Here is an 18,667-nt window from a genome sequence, read left to right on the forward strand (position 1 = left end):
GCACATCAGTGGGCCAGAATATTCCACCTCGGCATTTGGGGTGACAATCCACCAAGGCGGAATTCGGAGCAGGCAGCAGCTAAAAGTGCCCGAGCAGAAGCTGATAGCTAAGTTCGGTAACCAAGAGGATGACCTCAACCTGGACCTTGGGTTCATGTCACAGTACAGGTGATCCCATTGCACGATTTACACACAGAGTCCCTCCTACACACACACACAAACACGCACACACACACGCATATATATGTTTGTGGGGTGAATTTGTACTTGCACAGTTACATTGTACTTTGCTCAAAAACTACATGAATCCATGTCAGCCTCTGTTAAATCATTTATTAAAATTAGAATCAGTCTAAACATTATGGAAAAGACAGCAGCACAAGGGGGGCTGACACCAATTGTTCAAGTTCACCTGAGAATGTAACTTTAAAATAAAAAGTTTTGCGCTTTACAAATGAAAGAAGTGAAGTGAAGCTAACATGGTTATTCTAACAGATGGGAGACTTAGCAAACTATCATGGTAATTTTCAATGTATAATTTCAGTTACATCACACTGCAAATTTGTGCTGTAAATTCTGTGCTTTCTAACAGTGTACTCCATAACCACCTGACGAATGAGCACCAGTCGGAAAGCTTGTACATCCAATTAAACCTGTTGGACTGTAATCTGGTGTTGTGTGATTTACAAATTTGCTCACCCCAGTCCAAAACCGGTATCTCCAAGTCATTCGATACCAGGCGTTCTGGTCACAGAGTTGGAAATGTGTTGCTGGAAAAGCGCAGCAGGTCAGGCAGCATCCAGGGAACAGGAGAATCGACGTTTCGGGCATAAGCCCTTCTTCAGGAATGAGGAAAGTTTGTCCAGCAGGCTAAGATAAAAGGTAGGGAGGAGGGACTTGGGGGAGGGGCGTCGGAAATGTGATAGGTGGAATGAGGTCAAGGTGAGGGTGAAAGGTCAGACTGGGGTGGGGGCGGAGAGGTCGGGAAGAAGATTGCAGGTTAGGAACGCGGTGCTGAATTCGATGGATTTGACTTAGACAGGGAGGGGTGAGGGGAAATGAGGAAACTGGTGAAATCCGAGTTCATCCCTTGTGGTTGGAGGGTTCCTAGGCGGAAGATGAGGCGTTCTTCCTCTGTCACCCTTTCTCTCTGCCCCCTCTCTCTCTGCCCCCACTCTCTCTGCCCCCCTCTCTGTCGCCCTCTCTCTGACCCCCTCTCTCTCCCCCACTCTGTACCCCTCTCTCTGTCTCCCCCTCTCTCTGCACCCCCTCTCTGTCACTGTCTTTATATCCCCCTTCTCTCTGTTCCCCCTTTCTCTGTTCCCCCTCTCTCTGTCCCTCCTCTCTCTGTCCCCCCTCTCTCTTTCCCCACTCTCTCTCTGACCCCCTATTTCTCCCCCACTCTCTGTCCCCCGCTCTCTGTTGCCCTCTCTCTGACCCCCACTCTCTCTGCCCCCCTCTCTCTCTCTGACCCCCTCTCTCTCTGACCCCCCTCTATCTCCCCCGCTCCCTGTCCCCCCTCTCTCTGTTACGCTCTCTCGCTGTCGCCCTCTCTCTGTCGCCCTCTCTCTGACCCCCTCTCTCACACCCGCCTCTCCCTGTACCACCACACTGTCCCCCTCTCTCGCTGTCGTCCCTCTCTCTGTCGCCCTCTCTCTGACCCCCTCTCTCACACCCGACTCTCCCTGTACCACCTCACTGTCCCCCTCTCTCGCTGTCGTCCCTCTCTCTGTCGCCGTCTCTCTGTTCCTCCCTCTCTCACTACACCTCTCTCTCTCTGCCCCCTCTCTCACTGCCCCCTCTCTCTATCCCCCTCTCACAGTCACCTCTCTCTCCCGCTCTCTGACCACCTCTCTGTCACCCCCTCTCTCTGCCCCCGCTCTCTCTGCCCCCCTCTCTCTGTCCCCCTCTCTCTGTTCCCTCTCTCTCTCCCCCGCTCTCTGACCCCCTCTCTGTTGTCCTCTTTCTGCCCCCTATCTCTCTGCCCCGTCTCTGTCCCCCTCTCTCTGTCCCCCTCTCTCTATGCCCTTCTCACTGTCCCCTCTCTCACGATCTCTGTCCCCCTCTCTCTGTCCCATTCTCTCTATGCCCTCCTCACTGTCCCCTCTCTCCCGCTCTCTGCCCCCCTCTCTCTGTACCCCCTCTCTCTGTCCCCCCTCTCTCTGTTCCCCCTCTCTCTGTCCCCATCTATCTGCCCCCCTCTCTCTGTTCCCCCTCTCTCTGACCCCCATCTCTCTGCCACCCTCTCTGTCCCCCTCTCTCTGTCCCCCTCTCTCTGTGTACTCTCACTCTCCCCGCTCTCTGACCCCCTCTCTGTCGCCCGCGCTCTCTGTCCACCCTCTCTCTGTCGCCGTCTCTCTGTCCCCCTCTCTCTGCCCCCTCTCTCTCTCTGCCCCCTCTCTCTGTCCCCCTCTCTCTCTGCCCCACATCTCTCTGCCCCCTCTCTCTGTCGCCCTCTCTCTGTCCTCATCTCTCTGTCCCCTCTCTCTCCCCCGCTCTCTGACCACCTCTCTGTCGCCCTCTCTCTGCCACCTCTCTCTCTGCCCCGCTCTCTGTCCACCTCTCTCTCTGTCCCCCTCTCTCTCTCTATCCCCCACTCTCCCCATCCGCCCACTCTCTGTCCCCCTCTCTCTGACCCCCCTCTCTCACCCACACTGTACCCCTCTCTCTCTCTCCCTCCGCCCCCTCTCTCTGTCACCGTCTCTCTATCCCCCCCTTCTCTCTGTCCCACCTTTCTCTGTTCCCCTTCTCTCTGTCCCCCCTCTCTCTGTCCCACCTCTCTCTGAACCCTTCTCTCTCTGTCCTCCTCTCTCTCAGTCCCCCTCTCTCTGTCTCCTCTTTCTGCCCCCTTCTCTCTCTGTCCCCCTCTCTCTCACTGACCCCCTCTCTCTCTGACCCCCTCTATCTCCCCCACTCTCTGTCCCCCTCTCTCTGTCGCCGTCTCTCTGTCCCCCTCTCTCTCTGTCCCCTCTCTCTCTGTCCCCCTCTATCTGTCCCCTCTCTCCCACGCTCTCTGACCCCCTCTCTCCACTGCTCTCTGACCCACTCTCTGTTGCCCTCTCTCTGCCTCCGCTCTCTCTGCCCCCCGACCCCACTCTCTGTTCCCCTCTCTCTGTTTCCCTCTCTCTGTTCTCCTCTCTCTGCCCCCTCTCTCTCTGCCCCCACTCTCTCTGCCCCCCACTCTCTGTCCCCCTCTATCTGACCTTCTCTCTCTCCCCAACTCTCTCTGTCCCCCTCTCTCTGTCCTCTCTCTCTCTCCCCCACTCTCAGACCCCCTCTCTGTTGCCCTCTCTCTGCCCCCTCTCTCTCTGCTCCCCGACCCTTCTCTCTGTCCCCCTCTCTCTCTGTCCCCCCTCTCTCTGTCCCTCTCTCTCTCTGTCTCCCTCTCTCTGTCCGCTCTCTCTCTCCCCCGCTCTCTGACCTCCTCTCTGTTGCCCTCTCTCTGCCCCCACTCTCTTTGCCACCCGACCCCTCTCTCTGTCCCCCTCTCTCTCTGGCCCCCTCTCTCTGTCTCCCTCTCTCTGCCCGCCCACTCTGTCACCGTCTCTCTATCTCCCCTTCTCTCTGTTCCTCCTTTCTCTGTTCCCCCTCCTCTCTGTCCCCCTCTCTCTGTCCCCCTCTCTCTCTGTCCCCCTCTCTCTGTTGCCTCTTTCTGCCCCCTCTCTCTGTCCCCCTCTGTCTCTGTTCCCCTCCTCTGTCCCCCTCTCTCTCTCTGCCCCTCTCTCTCTGTCCCCCACTCTCTCTGTCTCCCCCCTCTGCCCCCTCTCTCTCTCTGCCCCTCTCTCTCTGTCCCCCTCTCTCTCTGTCCCCCTCTCTCTCGGTACCCTCTCTTTCTGTCCCCCTCTCTCTCTGTACCCTCTCTCTGTCCCCCTCTCTCTCTGTCCCCCCTCTCTCTGTCCCCCCCTCTCTCTGTCCCCCTCTCTCTCTGCCCCTCTCTCTCTGACCCCCTCTGTCTCTGACCCCCTCTCTCTCTGCCCCCATCTCTCTCGGTACCCTCTCTTTCAGTCCTCCTCTCTCTCTGTACCCTCTCTCTGCCCCCCTCTCTCCCTGTACCCTCTCTCTGTCCCCCTCTCTCTTTGTCCCGCTCTCTCTGTTCCACCCCTCTCTGCTGCCCTCTCTGACACCCCAATCTCTGTCCCACTCTCTCTCTCTGTCCCTCTCTCTCTACACCTCTCTCTCTGTCCCCTCTCTCTCTGTGTCCCCTCTCTCTCTGTCTCCCCTCTCTCTGTCGCCCTCGCTCTCTGTCTCCCCCACTCTGTCCCCCTCTCTCTGTCACCCTCTTTCTGCCCCCTCTCTGTCCCCCTCACTCTCTGTCCCCCTCTCTCTCTGCCCCCCTCTATCTACTCCACTCTCTGTCCTCCACTCTCTGCCCCTTCTCTCTGTCGCCCTCTTTCTGTCCCACTCTTTCTGACCCGGTCTCTCTCCCACCTGCCTCTCCCTCTGCCCCGCTATCTGCCCCCTCTCTCTGTCGCCCTCTCTCTGTCCCCCTCTGCCTCCTACCCGCCTCTCTCTATCCCCCCTCTTTGTCCCACCCTCTCTCTGTACCCCTCTCTCTGTTCCCTCTCTCTCTGTCCGCCCCTCTCTGCCATCCGCCTCTCTTTGACCCCCTCTCTCTCCCACCCGCCTCTCTCTCTGTCCCCCTCTTTCTCTCCGCCTTTCTCTCTGTACCCCTCTCTCTGCACCCCTCTCTCTGTTCCCCTTTCTCTCTGGCCCCCTCTCTGTCACCCTCTCTCTGCCCCCAAGTCTCTGCCCCCCTATCTGTCCCCCTCTCTCTCTGTCACCCTCTCTCTCTCTGTCCCCCACTCTCTCCATCCCCCCACTCTCTTTCTCCCTCTCTCCCCCCACTCTGTACCCCTCTCTGTCCCCCACTCTCTGTCCCCCTCTCTCTGTCCCCTCTATCTCCCCCTCTCTCTGTCCTCCTCTCTCTGTCCCCTATCTCTCTCCCCTGCTCTCTGAGCCCCTCTCTGTTACCCTCTCTCTGCCCCCTTCTCTCTGCCCCCCTCTCTGTCCCCTCTCTCTGTCTCCCACTCTCTCCATCCCCACACTCTCTGTCCCCCTCTCTCTGACCCCCTCTCTCCCCTCCACTCTGTACCCTCTCTGTCCCCCACTCTCTGTCCCCCTCTCTCTGTCCCCTCGATCTTCCCCTCTCTCTGTCCCCTCTCTCTGTCCCCTCTATCTCCCCCTCTCTCTCTGTCCCCCTCTCTCTGTCCCCTCTCTCTGTCCCCCACTCTCTCCATCCCCCCACTCTCTGTCCCCCTCTATCTGACCCCCTCTCTCTCCCACTCTGTACTCCCCTCTCTGTCCCCTTCTCTCTGGTCCCCTCTCTCTGTTGCCCTCTCTCTGTCCACTCTCTGTCCCCCTCTCTCTGACCCCCTCTCTCTCCCACTCTGTACCCCTCTCTCTGTCCCCTTCTCTCTGTCACCATCTCTTTGTCCTCCCTTCTCTCTGTCCCCTCTCTCTCTCTCCCCCACTCTCTCTGTCCCCCTCTCTCTGTCCCGTCGATCTCTCCCCCGCTCTCTGCCCCCCTCTGTCGCCTTCTCCCTGCTCCCTCTCTCTCTGCCCCCTCTCTCTCTGTCCCCCTCTCTCTCTGTCCCCCACTCTCTCCATCCCCCACTCTCTGCCCCCCACTCTCTGACCCCCCTCTCTCCCCCCCACTCTGCACCCCTCTCTCTGTCTCCCTCTATATCCCCTCTCTCTGTGCCCCTCTCTCTGTCACCCTCTCTCTGCCCCTTCACCCTCCCACCCGCCTCTCTCTTCCCCCTATCACTGTCCCCCTCTCTCTCTGTCCCCCTCTATCTTCCCCACACTCTGCCTCCCCTCTCTCTCTGCCCTCCTCTGTCTCTGTCCCCCTCTCTCTCTGTCACCCTCTCTCTGTCGCCATCTCTCTGTCCCCCTCTCTCTCTCTGTCACCCTCTCTCTGTCGCCATCTCTCTGACCCCCTCTCTCTCTGTCCCCCTCTCTCTCTGACCCCCTCTCTCCCTGACCCCCCTCTATCTCCCCCAATCTCGGTGTCCCTCTCTCTGTCCCCCTTTCTCTGACACCCTCTATCTCCCCCACTCTCTGTGCCCCTCTCTCTGTCGCCCTCTCTCTGTTCCCTTCTCTCTGTCCCCCCTCTCTCTGACCCCTCTCTCATTATGTCCTCCCCTATTTCTCTCTCTCCCTCCCTCACCTTATCTCTCCCTTCCCTCTCTCTCTCTCCCTCTGTCTCTCCCTGCTCCATCGCTCTCTCTCGATCTTCTCTCACTCTCGATCCCCCTCCCTCGGTGTCTCTCTCTCTCCCCACCTCCCTCCGTTTCTCTCTGACTCAATCTCTCTCCCTCCTGTCCTGCCTTTCCTCTCTCTCTGATACACTCTGTCTCCCTGGTCCTTCCCTCTCCCTCTAACCTAGAGACTGGGTGTTTGTGGTGAGGCTGCGTGTGGGGGTGAGATGATTGAGAGATGTGGGAAGTGGGGAAATTGGGGTAGAGACGGAATTGCGGGAGGGAGACAGATGGCAGGAGAGAGAGAGTGAGGGTGAGGGTGAGAGAGAAGAATGGAGGCAGGTGGAGAAACTCATGTTGGGGGTGTGAGAGAGAGAGGGGGAGAGTGAGGCAGAAAGAATAGTGGAGGCAGGTGGAGAAACCGGGGTTGGGGGGGGGTGTCTGAGAGGGGACCAGAGAGAGTGAAAGGGAGAGGAGGTGAGAGAGAGAGAGACAGTGTGCAGAAAGAGAGAGAGAGGGAGAGAATTGAGGAGGAAGAGTCGGGGAGAGGAAATGGGGAGGCCAGGTTGGAGGAGGGGGGTTGTCAGAGGGAGTTAAACCCAGCTCCTGAGCTCAGGGCCCGGTGCCCTCCCCTTCCCTGAGGACCAGGACTTGGGGCTGAGTCTGTCTCTCTCCAGCTCAGCTTCTCCAACACAAAGACACACAACAACATCGGTCACTCTGCTGCTCGGCACGCTTTAATCAACATTTTTATTGGTTACAAATGGAAATGATGGATACAGTCAGTGGGATGGTGCCTTTTCTCACTGGCCCCTGAGTTGTGAGAAACATTGAAATGTTTCCCTGTAACCCCCCTGTGGGATAAGGATGGACAAACCAGCGCTACCCTCAGTCTGTTACCATAGTGACAGGCTGCTCCATCGCTGAAACACTGAACTGAAATGAGAAAATCCCGGATGGATTGATTAATGCGGGAATTTGATGGATGGATGGATTTGGGTGAAGGGATATTTCAGCACATTTTTCAGCTGCTGCCTGAACGTAGGCTGGGTCACGGCATAAATCGCGGTGTTTGTGCAGCAACTGAGGAGCTGCAGCATGAAGCTCAATTCCTGCACAAACCAATGGAGATACAGAGGGGTATCCACAATCAACCAGATCCGTCTCCATATAGAATACAGCATTAACGTTGACCATAACAGGATGAAATTGGCCGAGATCACAAACAGTAAAAGGATGGATTTTTTTCGGTTTCTCATTTCAGTGTCAGACTGAGCGTCCCCATTGGTGTGAGCGCGGAGTCTCCTGCGGGCTCTGCTGGTCACTACAATGTGTCTGACGGTGAGAACATTGAGCAGCAGAATCAGGAGAAATGGGACACACGGGGTTAGAATGTGGTGGAGGAACTCGATTGTGACCCAGACACTGGAGAATAGACCAGCGCCTGTTACATCACAAAACCAGGGGGTGTTCCCCAGGTAATACCGAGCCGTGAGCATAAAATACCAGGAAATGTTCTTTAAACAGCTCAGCACAGTCACTGCTCCCAGAACCACAGCCGCCGTTTTCTCACTGCAATATTTACTTTTCAGCTTCTGGCAACAAATGGCCACAAACCGATCAAAGGTGAAGGTGACGGTGAACCAGACAGAGCAGTCAGTGGCTGCATAAAGCAGGACGGCGTGGATATTACACACGCGGACGGAGTCCCTCAGGAAATAAAACTGTTCCCGATAAACAATGGGAATGTGTCTCAGGATCAGGTCGAGGATAATGATCAGGAGATCCGCCGCTGCCATGGCCCCCAGGTAACGTCTGACACATGGAGACAATCCACAATCTTTATAAAGCAGGACGTAGATGGTCACTACGTTAACTGTGAGGAAGGAAAACAAACCCATTATCCATCAGCCTGGAGGCAAAGGGACCCGTTTGATCGGGGACCCAGTGAGATTTTCAAATGTGTCCCTGTATTCAGGGATTTATTAAAATAACTGGAGCTGGAATAACAATTGGGAAGGTCGGAATTACTGACAAAAATGTGACATAAACCACAAGAAACCCTCCCTCCCCAAACACAGTGAGACACATCCATAAGGTCAGATGGTTTCTAGAACATTCCCACACACTCGATCAGTCGAGAGCAGACACAGGTCACTCCTTCCCAGTTCCGAATACGGAGGGTGGAAACGTAGCTGTCCTGAAGGATTATCTCCCAGTTTCCTGAAGACAAATGGAGTTTGGCAATTCCTGTATTTCGGTCTAAGTTGTGTTCGATTCTGTGTCGGGAAGAAATGTAAACGCAGGGAAAGCGCATTCACCCCTTTAACTGCCTGAGGGGCCTTCGGAACAGTGTCTACTTCTCCCTGGAATGGGATCTCTTCCCTCGGGATCTTTTTGATTGTTCAATTCACTGACCTCCGGCCGTTCACAAACAATGTCAGGGACAGAACGTTCCGGGAAATGTCAGTTATAGAATGTCGGGGACAGAACGTTCCGGGGAATGTCAGTTATAGAATGTCGGGGACAGAACGTTCCGGGGAATGTCAGTTATAGAATGTTGGAGATGGAACGTTCCGGGGAATGTCAGTTATAGAATGTCAGGGACAGAACGTTCCGAGGAATGTCAGTTATAGAATGTCAGGGACAGAACGTTCCGAGGAATGTCAGTTATAGAATGTCAGGGGCAGAACATTCCGGGGAACCCCTTGACTTGTCCATCCCTTTTCCCCACTACCCACCCCACCAACATGATGCACTGTGCCTGGGTACACTGTAACATTAATGGGGTGAGAGACCGAGGGTCCAATCTCAGGAATGGGAACTAAAGGCATTGCCAGATCAGCTGAAATGGTTAGATATACCACATTCTCAATCCACCTCACAGAACCAGCCCAGACACCATACACCCAGAGGAGATATCTGTTCACCGTGGAACACTGTGTATGCCCGGCCAGTGTACTGCTCAGTACAACCCAGCAATCTGTCCAGATTCATCCATTGCACTGGTCAATACAATCCAGCGATCTGTCCAGAGTGGAACACTGCGCAGACCACAGCAGTGCATTGATCTATAAACCCTGACCATATGTCTGTCCATCACTGGGAGCTGTGAAGACACTAATGTGTGAACCTGAAACATCATTGCAGTATCTATAAACCTCAACCAGAATGACTGACCAGCACAGCGACCTGCGCAGTGATCACCCGTGAATTAATTTGCAAACCTGGAGCAGTTACCCTCCCAACATGTAGGGCTGTGTATCCCACCCCAGTCCATTGATCTGTAACCCAGGAGCACTTACACTCACAGCATGTATGACTGTTTACAGAACCCCAGTGCATTGATCTGTAAACCAGGAGCAGTTACCCTCCCAGCATGTAGGGCTGTGTACCCCAAACCAGGGCATTCATCTGTAACCCAGGAGCAGTTACCCTCCCAGCATGTAGGGCTGTGTACACCAAACCAGGGCATTGATCTGTAACCCAGGAGCAGTTACCCTCCCAGCATGTAGGGCTGTGTACCCCAAACCAGGGCATTGATCTGTAACCCAGGAACAGTTACCCTCCCAGCATGTAGGGCTGTGTACACCAAACCAGGGCATTCATCTGTAACCCACGAGCAGTTACCCTCCCAGCATGTAGGGCTGTGTACACCAAACCAGGGCATTGATCTGTAACCCAGGAGCAGTTACCCTCCCAGCATGTAGGGCTGTGTACACCAAACCAGGGCATTGATCTGTAACCCAGGAGCAGTTACCATCCCAGCATGTAGGACTGTGTACCCCAAACCAGGGCATTGATCTGTAACCCAGGAGCAGTTACCCTCCCAGCATGTAGGGCTGTGTACACCAAACCAGGGCATTGATCTGTAACCCAGGGGCAGTTACCCTCCCAGCATGTAGGACTGTGTACACCACCCCAGTGCATTGATTTGTAAACAAGCCGCAGTTAGCCTCCCAGCATGTAGGACGTTGCACCCGACCCCAGCACAATGCTCCTGGTTTACAGATCAATGCACTGGGGTTCTGTAAACAGTCATACATGCTGTGAGTGTAAGTGCTCCTGGGTTACAGATCAATGGACTGGGGTGGGATACACAGCCCTACATGTTGGGAGGGTAACTGCTCCAGGTTTGCAAATTAATTCACGGGTGATCACAGTTACCCTCCCAGCATGTGGGAGTGTGCACACCACCCCACTGCATTGTTCTGTAAACCAGGAACAGTTACCCTCCCAGAATGTAGGACTGTGAACACCACCCCAGTACAATGATCTGTAAACCAGGAGCAGTTACCCTCCAGCATCTAGAGCTGTGTACCCCACCCCAGTACATTGATCTGAAAACCAGGAGAAGTTACCCTCCCAGCATGTAGGACAGTGTACACTACCCTAGTGCATTGCTCAGTAACACTGTGTTAGATCCCTGCCCAGCGTGGGGAAACTTGGAGCCCATGCTGAAAGTGACAGGGTTTGAACATCACTGCTACAGAGAGATGGAGGGTGATTCAGTTTAAATACCACCACATGGGAGGGGTTTGGGAAATAGACAGAGATGGGGGATACTGAGAGACAGTGTCAAGAAAGGATATGTTCCCAGGTTGCAGAATGCTGAAGTGTAGACACTTCGATAGCATCCTGTAACATGCGCCAGTCTTCTCAGGAAAGATGGGGAAAAGGGATATTGGTGTGAGGTCAGCTGCTGTGTGGTTTTGAACTTACGTTCATGTAATTTTGATAAGTGTCTTTTTGAAACAGTATATTGCTGTAGAGTTGGGTTAGGGTAATAAGCAGTTAAGAGAAATGGGGTCTCAGAGTTGTGAATAGTTGATGTAAAATGTTCAGTTTCAGAGTTAAAATAATCAATTGATGGTTTTATTTAAACAGTGGAATTTGGGAGTTCTCTGTCACTCATATTTTAACAGTTTACAAGGCAAATTGAGCATTTCTTTATGTTTAGTTTAAATTACCAGATGAGCCCAATGCCGTGTCCTAACAATTCCTGTGTGTGTATCTGTGTGTCTCTGTGTGGGGCAGGTCTGGCAGGCTCTGTGGTTCTTAAAGTGATACAATGCCACCCTCTGCTGGCCTACCCACGCCACTGCACAGACATTGGCAGAGGGTGAAAACCAACAGGGATTCATTCAGAGAGGGGGAGGGAGAGGGCAGCTGCTCACAGCACCATCCAAATTGATGTCTTATCCATGGACTGATCTAAATGTCCTTCAAACATTGTAACTGTCCCCGCTTTCACCACTTCCTCTGGAAGTTCATTCCACACCCAAGCCAGATTCTGTCTAACACAATTACCTCTCATGACTTTTGTAAATCTTTTTCCTCGCACCTTAAAATATCCCTCAGTTTTGAACCCCCAATTCTAGGGAAAAGACATCAGCTCTTTAGCTTATCTGTACCCTTCATTATTTTATAAACCTGTGTAAAGTTACCGCAGAATCTCATATTCTTCAGTGAAAAAAGTCTCAACCTATCCAGCCTCTCCTTATAGCTCAATCCCTCCTTTCCCAGCAACATCCAGGTTAATCTCTTCTGAATCCTCTTCAGCTTAATAATACAAACGTCAGTAATATCAAATATTGAATAGTCAAAGCATTTTCTAATGGTATGGGGAGTCCAAAACGAGAGGACATAGGTTTAAGGTGAGAGGGGAAACATTTAAAAGTGACCTAAGGGGCAGCGTTTTCACCCAGAGGGTGGTGTGCCGATGGAATGAGGGGCAGGATGATCAGACTGGACACAGTATTCCAGAAGGGGTCTCACCAATGAACTGTACAACCACAACATGACGTTCCAATTCCGATAATCAAAGGTATGACCTATGAAGACAAGTGTTTTAAACACCTTCTTAACCACACTATCTATATAAGATGCAAATTTTAAAGAATTGAACCTGACGGCCTAGGTCTCTGTCCGACCACACTGCCAAAGGCTCTACTTTTAATTGTATAGGTCCTGTTCTTGTTTGATTTACCAAATCCAATACCTCGCATTCATCCAAACTAAACTCCATCTGCCACCCCTCAGCCCAGTGTGTGATATTACTGCCACCTCACCCGCCCCCTTCAATTTTAAAATGCCCATCACTCTCCAGGATGCCTGCACACTCCGGCCTTGATTTTCACAAAGACCCTGAGCTTGGTTTGCCTTGTGTAGTTGGGGGAGGAGGGACAGATTGCAGGCACAGTCAGTGGGGAGGAGAGGCTGGACAGTAATCAGCGGCTTGGTATCATTTCATGGTTTTAGGAAGAGGGCAGTCGCACGTTAGAGGTGGGTAAGTGTGATCGGTGTTTTGGAGTCAGAAATTAAGCTCTTCCTTCGTCTCTGGTGTTCAGTAATAAATATCTATTTGAGACCCTTCATTGGGCAGAGTGTGTCTGCAGGATTTCTTTCCTTAATATTGCAGACTACAGATAATAGCAATTAAAGATGTTTATAATTAATTTCGATAGCATAGCAAGAACACTCAATATCTGACAGTTGAGACAAATATCTTGCATTTGTTTAATAATACAAAGTGTTTTTTTTGTAGTTCAGTAATGGTAACCTAATTATAATAAATCACACCAAGCTGAAAGCGGGCACTTAAAATATGACCAAAATATGGGTATGGTAGTTGTAGTGGATTATGTCCCTGTCTCTGCGCCAGAACTCTGGATTTGATTCCAATTCCTGAACTTGTGTGGTAGTGCTCCTAGCTCAGGAATATAAGGCCTGGATTCAAGTCCTGCCTGTTGCAGAGGTATGTCACATCATGTCAGAACAGGCTGATGAACAACACACAGGAGAATAATGTTACAGCTTTATGGGTATTGCTGAGTGATGCTAATAACAGAATGTGAGAACATCAGAAACAGAGGCAGGTCATTCATCCCCCAAGCCTGCCTTGCCCTTCACTAAGATCATGACTGATCTGCTCCTGGCCTCAAATCCTCTTTCATACCCAATTCTTCATAGCCCTCAACTCTATTTTCTCTTCAAATACTTTCAGTCATCTAGCTCCCCGAACACTCTTGAGAAGAGAAATCCTGACATTCAATACCACTTGTTTGAAGAAAACATTTGCTGCTCCTATATCATGATCAATTGATATGAACAAAAGAGGTTGGCTCAAGGGTTCAGGAAAAGATGACTGGCCCTGATATCAAGGCAGTGGTTAACTCTGTTTACATCAAGGAGCATAGCAAACCTGGACTTAATGGGAATCAGAGTAAACTCTCCAGTTTTTGGAGTCAAACAATGGAAGATGTTCATAATCTCAGTCCTGGGTCACCTCTGTGGGAGATCCTCAGGGTAATTTCCTCTTCACAAACAGCTTCAGCTGCTTCATCAATATCTCTCCGCTCCCAACCATAAGATCAGAATGTTGGGATGGTCACTGAAGATTCCACAATGTTCAAAGCGTTTTGTCCCCCGTCAGCTCCTGAACTGGCCTGTGTCCATGTGCAGCAAGACCCAAACACCACTCAGGTTTTTTTCTGTTAAAGTGTCTGTAACATTCATGTAGCAGCACTGCCGGACACTGCACATTGCCACAGTAAAATAGAGTTCATTCAGCAGCTCACGCTGGTTTCACAGGAATATGAGGAAGTCGTTCAGCCCGTTGACACTATTGGAGAAGAACAGTGACAGCCCATTCGGTGCCTGCAGCCTATTACTCAGGAAGGGAAGGATTATAGTGTGATGGACCACATCAGAGCTCCTGGAAAATATTTGAAGGCGGTAGCCTTGACTCTAATGTTTTCATATTTTAAAGGAAATGTAAAGTGTCTGTTTCAGATGCAATGTGACAGGTCAAACTACTTGGTATGAAGCAAAACACCATTTATTTTAACACGGAAGATAAAATGAAACCAAAGAAAAGGGAATTTAGAGTAACTTAATTTTACTGGACAAGTTAACAGAATACTAGATCTAGGAACTATTTCTGATGAACTGTTCCAATATAGGAAACCGCATAAAAACAGCCCTCGACAAAAAGGAATATTCAGACACAGATTGTTACAAACATTTCTCCAATCCAGGAATTAAAATCAGCATCAAGAGAAATTTCAGAGAGAGTAGCAGCCAGGAAACATTCACTGAAGCTTCCAACTCTGTGGAGACCCCAGTAGTTTCTGATGTTGCCGAGAAACCAAAACCCAGAGATCCTAATCTGTGAGAGCTGGCCACACCCATTCAAGCTGCATTAAAATAAACACAAGGCCTCCCTCGCTGTTTACTCAAGTGGTCTTAACTAACCAGCTAGGTAACGATCGTTCAATCTCTCTCTTAAAAGAAACCAGGACAAAATAAGGTCTTAATGCTACAGCATCATCACACTTGTCAGCACATCGATCTGTCAAACAGGAACTGGGGTAACTCAGTTAGGCCCTTGGCCCTGTCCAATTGGACGAGGAAGGAGCCAGTCAGTCCGTTGAGTCACTGACACAGCAATAGGATGAGGCCATTCAGCCCCTTGAGTCAATTACGCAGGAACAAGAGGAAGCCATTCAGCCACTTGAGCCACTTATACAGGAACAGGAGGAGGCCATTCCCTGTCAATGCACTTACACAGGGACAGAATGAGATAATTGATGCTGATTCCTGATGAACGGCTTATGCCCAAAATATCAATTCTCCTGTTTCTTGGATACTGCCTGACCTGCTGTGCTTTTCCAGCAATCCACTCTCTACTCTGATCTCCAGCATCGGCAGACCTCACTGTCTCCTAAGTGATGCTCTAACATGATGAACAAATGGAGCAGGGGCTGCACAGATGGACTGCTCCACGTTGTTCCTCCTGGCCCCGTTGCTCATGACACACACGTGGAACTTTAATGTGGTTTTCTAGTGTTGAGGAGGGAAGCCATATGTCTTGTGTGAAGTCTCAAGAAGGCATCTTTCATCTCCGAGAAGCCAGCCTGGTGTTCTCTATGTAGGGTGGAAGCCGATGGGAATGGCTACCTGTTTCAGATGGAAGGTATTGTGGCTGCTGTTGGGGATTGTGAGCAACATGCATTCAGTACGTTCACACGCCGACTGCACAATAACGTGGGGAGAGTTAATTTAGGCCTAGAAACTTTTAGGAAAGTCACGTTAGACTGATGAATGTACTCTCTAAGTTCAAATAATGATGATCTTGCTCATGTTGATCTTGTCTAGTGCACGTACTGTTCAGTGTAACATGTATGCCTTACTCTGTCCAAGCCTATTTCCACCCTATGATTTATCTGGCCATGCTTACTATGATCTGCCTCCATTGCTCTTAATAAAGTGTTTCCCTGTACTGAGGTACACGTGACCATAAATCAAACCAATCAACCCTGGGTAAAGTATGGAATTTCTCCATGACTCTTTGCAAATAAGTGATCGCTGCCACTCCTTGTGTTTCAGTATCACCATTTATTCATCTTTCACAGTTCTACAGATTAAACACTCAGCTTCTTCACTCTATCCTCATGTTACCATCATCCGTGTCTGTGGGAAGAAGATCATTCCTTACAAAGGAGATCAAATCTGTAGAGAGTGCCTCAAACGCTCTCTCAGCAAAGCTCTACAACAGCAGGAATATGGCTTTACTTATGTATTCAAATCATTTTACAATGAAGGACAGCATACCATTGACTGCACACATTACTTACAGAGGGTTTGATTCGGAGCAGTCAGCATAGACTTATGAGTGGGAGATCATGCTTCCCAAATTTGTTAGAGTTCTTTGATGAAGTGACCAGGAAGGTTGATGAGGTCAGAGCGGTAGATGTAGTCTCTATGCATTTCAGTAAGGCCTTTGATAAGTTTTCACATGGCAGGCTGCTCAGGAAGGTTACATCACATGGAATGCTGGGGGGACTTACAAATTGGATACACAGTTGGCTTGATGGTAGGAAGCAGAGGGTTTAGTGGAAGGATGCTTGTCAGACTGGAGGCTGGGTCCATAGCTGTTTGTTATCTATGATTTGGTTGAGAATGTACAAGGCATGATTAGTACGTTTGCAGATAACACAAAAATAAGTGGGAGCATGATCAGTGAGGAAGTTTATCAGAAATTGCAGCAGGACCTTAATCAGGTGGGGAAGTGGGCCGAGAAACGACAAATGGAATTTAATATAGATGTGTGAGGTCTTGCATTTTGGAAACTCAAATCAAGGTAGGAGTTTCACGGTGAATGGGAGGGTCTTAAGGGGTGTAGTGGGCAGAGAGACCTTGGTGTTCAGGTGCACAAGGTTCTCTAAGAGTGGAGTCATAGGTAAACAGGGCAGTGAAGAAGGCTTTTGGCATATTGGCCTTCATCAGGCAGGATATTAAGTATAGAAGTTGGGAATTTATGTTGCAGTTATGCAGGACTTGGGGAAGGCCGCACTTGGAGTATTGTGCTCAGTTTTGTCACCTTGCTATAGGGAGGATGTTATTAAATTAGAAAGAGTGCAGAAGAAATTCAGAAAGACGTGTTGCCAGGAACCAATGGTCTGAGTTATAGGGTGAGTTTGGACAAGCTAGGACATTTTCTTTAGCTTGTAGGAGAATGAGGGAGTCCTTACAGAGCTGGATAAGATCACGAGGGGTAACGATAGTGTTAATGCTCTCTTTCTCTTTCCAAGATGTAGAGAATCGAGGATTAGATGGGATCAGTTTAAGGTTAAAGGGGAAGAAATAAAAGGGAACCTGAGGGGCCACTTCGTTACACAGAGCCTGGTACGTGGATGAGCTGCCAGCAGATGTGGTTGAGGGGGGTACATTAACAACATTTCAAAAGCATTTGGATAAATATGTAGATAAGAAAGGACTGGAAGGATATGGGTCAACTGCAGGGAGATGGAGTGAGCGTGGATGGACATTTACAAGGTGGAGTCGAACCTCTCTGTTAATTGAAACCAAACACCCAGAAAAGATCGCCTCAGCTCGTAATCTGTTAAAATACGAGTGACACAGATCTCCTACATTCCAGTATTTAAACAACAAATAACAAGTTAGTATCTTAACTTTAATAGTGAATACTAAACAAAAACTATTCACCAATACAAGCCCCTCTTTTCTTAGCTACTTACTATCTGACTCCAACTCTGTAAAACATGCTAGTCCAACAACCCACATATTAAACATTACAATCTCAAGACCACACAGAATCCATCTTCCCCGCTGTGTTCACTCTTCTAGCTGCTGATTTCCCTCGGTCTTGTTTTTTTTTCATTGCAAGTAGCTTTTACATGGGCAAGTATCTTTGATAGAAGGTGTTTGAGATGGCCAGTTAGCACTCCTGCTCTACAGCAGTTACTCTGCTGTTGGATGGCAGTGGCTCTCCCTCTAGTGTTCAAAATGCTGGGCTTATATACTCCCCATGATATAATCATTCTCATAATTTGATTGCTTTCCAGGTGTCCAAACAATAATATTCAAATTCCGTTGGCTTCTGGTATCCTGAGCGTTATTTAAACTCTTTGGTTGTATTTGAATTGTTTCCAAAGCTATTGTCTGTCATATTGTTGGAGGAAAACGTTATGGCATCAGACCCAGCATTTGAAAATATTGCTCTGTTGTATGTGCACTGTACAAAGGACCACAGCACACAGGAATTGCCAAAATATTGAGGGAAGTATATCTACTTCTTTCGATAATATAGTTTTCTCATTTTCCACATCTCCATATCTATATCCTCTCTCTCTCTCTCGTACTCCCTTTATATCTAGTTAAGAAATCCACCAGTCCTTCTTCGTTGCCCATCTTTCAAAACTCTTTCTTTCAGTTTATACGCAATGCATTCTTCAAGATGTAATCTGGTTATAATTAAGCAATGTAACTACAAAGACATGCTGGAGGAGCTGGCCAGGGTTAATTGGAAGGGAAGCTGAGCAGGAAAGACGATGGAGCCGCAATAGCAGAAGTTTGTGGGGATAATTCGGAAGATAATACTAGAAATGCAACCTCAAGAAGATGAAACATACTCATGGGAGAACAAGGCAGCCGTGAGTGAAAAGGCATCAAACCACAAGAGAAAACATACAATGTGGTGAAGATGATTGGGAATCCAGAGAATTCATTGGCTCTGAAACTACATAAGGCTGGCATCACTGACACTACAGAGCTCTTAATCATGGTCAGGGAGAGAAACAGAGGAAACACATCCACTTTAAAGACAGAAGATGGCATTTCTCAAGAAAGAAGATTCAGGTGAACTAAATATTTGAATTCAGATCAGTTAAATGCTTTTGCAGAATGTTTCAGATTGGAAGCAAGACTCAGGGAGACAGACCCTTAGCAGAATGAGAGTTTGAAAATGGAAGTATTTCCACATCAGAAACCAGGTTAGGTCACTGAGTGCAGGGCTGATGGGTGAATGGGTCTCAGTGAGAATTGGGGAACAGACAGCAGAATTGCATTCCAGATACTGCAGCTCGAAACTGCGTATTCATGTAGTGCTGTAGACCACAGCCACAGGAGAAACAGAACAGCATTCAACCAGAACCTGCAACTTT

Source organism: Chiloscyllium plagiosum, unplaced genomic scaffold (assembly GCF_037043375.1).
Source record: "Chiloscyllium plagiosum isolate Xiang-an unplaced genomic scaffold, Cpla_swu_hap1 HiC_scaffold_38, whole genome shotgun sequence".
NCBI classification, from domain to species: domain Eukaryota; kingdom Metazoa; phylum Chordata; class Chondrichthyes; order Orectolobiformes; family Hemiscylliidae; genus Chiloscyllium; species Chiloscyllium plagiosum.